This window comes from Procambarus clarkii, chromosome 36 (assembly GCF_040958095.1).
Source record: "Procambarus clarkii isolate CNS0578487 chromosome 36, FALCON_Pclarkii_2.0, whole genome shotgun sequence".
Lineage (NCBI taxonomy): Eukaryota > Metazoa > Arthropoda > Malacostraca > Decapoda > Cambaridae > Procambarus > Procambarus clarkii.
This window is the reverse complement of record NC_091185.1, coordinates 3,959,683-3,962,794: the sequence shown is the minus strand read 5'-3', so window position 1 is coordinate 3,962,794 and position 3,112 is coordinate 3,959,683.

Sequence of the window (3,112 nt, the reverse complement as noted above, 5' to 3'; positions counted from 1 at the left end):
ACAAGCAGCCTATGGCGAATGAATTTATATTAAGTGTGACGTTGTTGTTGTTGTTTTAAGATTCGCTACCTGGAACAAAAAGTTCCAAGCAGCACGGGCTATGGTGAGCCCGTAAGCTATTCCACAGCTATGCAGGAGAATAACGTAACAATAGCGAAATAAGTGAGATCAGTTACGCTGTACCATTGGCAGTACTGTTGGTTTACGAGAGGTATTAAAGACACTTGTCATAAGAACGGAACTCCATGCCTAGAGATAGGATTTATGCCTTTGCGGACCCCGCTATATATAACCCTTTATCTAAACTATAAAGTTGTATGAAATAGGAACCCGTAGCCCTTATGCTTTAGGGTCGAAGTCTCTGTATGGAGGAATAAGATTTGCACCTCAATATGGACTGAATTATACCTCCTGCGTATAGCGAACCTTGCCTCTGATGCTAAATGGATTTAAAGCTGAGAGATATTGCAATTATATGAAGCAATGAAAGCTTCAACGAGACACACACACGAGGCAACAGCTTCACGCTCAACACGCCACAATGTGCGGTTGAATACATCAGGGGCCAGATTGGCGGGTAGGCGTTTCCATTTATTACCTTATGAGCCTATAGATGGAAAAGCATCTGGGGCCAGATTCACGAAGCAGTTACGCAAGCACTTACGAACGTGTACATCTTTCCTCAATGTTTGACGGCTTCGGTTACATTTATTAAACAGTTTACAAGCACAAAAACGTCCCAATCAACTGTTGTTATTATTATAAACAGCCTCCTGGTGCTTCGGAGCTCATTAGCTGTTTAATAATTGTAAACAAAGCCGCCAAAGATTGATAAAAGATGTACAGGTTCGTAAGTGCTTGAGTAAATGCTTCGTGAATCTGGCCCCAGATGCTCTTCCATCTATAGGCTCATAAGGTAATAAATGGAAACGCTTACCCGCCAAGGCCATAGATGTCTAGGCAATATTTCATTTTAAAACTGAGCTAAAAAAATATCCTAACATTCTGGCAATTTATTTATTTATATACAAGACGGTACATTGGGTTTGTGAGAGTACATAACATTGGTGTTCATACATTCTTAGAAGCAATGTGACCTTTGACAAGCCGTTGGCTTCCTGTTCCCCGTCGAGGCCACTAGCAATGGTGACCCTTAGAGCTTCCTCTTGTGATATACCTTCAGAAATATGTAAATAAGATATATATAAGAATATATGCATTCAAAAATATGTATATCTTTCTGTCTGCGCCTAATCATGAAGGAGGCTGCACCAAGATTATTAATTATTGGTAATGGATACTAACAGTTCCAATCTACGGAGAGCCAATCATTGGAATGGGTTGATGGGGAATAAATATAGAAGAGACCAACATCTTCAATTTCTTGTTTTATAAACGGACGTTATTCATCAGTTGATGATGAAAACTCATCACAACAACGGAAAACTGAAATTAAAACGACGTTTCAAAGTATTGAAACAATTTATTGTATATCATCTACGGCAGTGTTTACTTTTTTAACAAGCTTAGCTACACAGCAATTCTATATGAGGGAAGATTTCAAAATATAAGTCAAGAGGTTAGCAATAATTTCATCTAATATACCTTTTTGGTAGGATGGGTAGTCATTCAAGGACTCAAGGAAAAATATGAGATGTCAATCTATCCTACACTATCAAGCTTAGGGTAGAGCACAGAAATATCTTCCAATATTCGTCAGTGAAAGAAATAGTTACATAACTCAAAGTATCTCATATGCCATTTGATTTAAAATCATAGATAACCGGGCTGTTGAAAGATTCATTACCTGCCATAAATATCGATATCCAAGCCTAATTCTGGCAATCACAATTTCACATTGATGATATACTGTCCGGACAATATTTACAAATATAATTCGGTCACCAAGAATCGCCAAATAGCATATTTACCTGAATTTACCTGAGGGCCACCAATACCAGTGGCCACGATGAGGACAGGAAGCTGGCGGCTTGCCAAAGGTCTCCCCATTTGCCCTGATGATGTTTTCCAGCTGTATTTTAAAACCCAACAGAGTTTTGGAGTTTACGGCTTCAGCGGGTAGGCGGTTCCACGGGTTTACAACCTATGGATGAAAAAACATTTCCCGTTTTCTGTGACTGTGGTGTACAAATATAACTCACTTATAATCTGTAAATATGTAAATACACAAAAGTTAGAGCTTCTCTAAGAGAAATAATAGAATGAATTATTCTGTTTTCGATAATATCTAAAATAATCTGAAAGCACTAACCGAGTAAATCCATTACCACAAGAGACCAAATCCCATTCAAACTACCTGGATAGTTATCTAGTACGACATTAAAAGATAGTACGACAGTACTACTACTACTATCCAAGTAGCAGTCCCCGTAGCGAAGTCGTAACACACTCGACTGGCGTTTCGCTAGCGGTTCGGCCTGGGTTCGTATCCTGGCCTGGGAGGATTTACTGGGCGCCAATCCTTAACTGTAGCCTCTGTTCCCTCAGCAGTGAATGGGTACAATAAATACAATACGTATAAAAACTACTAATAGTACGTACGATAGTACTGAAACAGTACGACAGTAATTAGCCTTAGGTAAAGTGTACGTCAATAATGCGGCGTGCTATTAGGAAAACGGGTTTTCTCGAGCCCGGATATAATAATAAACACATTAAATTGTGTAGCTAGCTTATCAAGACTGCATTGGGTTAGTTCATTTATTATGCACCCCATATCCATCCTTTGGGCGGTTGTGGAAAGGTTACAGAGACAATGGGCTCGGGGACTGAACCACCAAATTAATTTAGGTAAGCAAGTTTCAGTCTTGTTAAGCTACTTACACGGTTTAATTTATATTAACATTATATTAACAATGGGTCAAATACACTCAGGGCAAATATAGTTATTCTTAATGAGTGCATTTGCTATCCGACAAACTCTCCAGCAAGTGCATGGAAATCCGAGTTATATTCTCGATTGCAATTTATATTATTGCTGTAATCTTATAAAATCTTATTTATAATATAATATTTTTAATTATTATTGTATAAAAAGAGGAAATTACATTTTAATAAGTTCTATTATATTAAATTGAAATATTTATTTCAG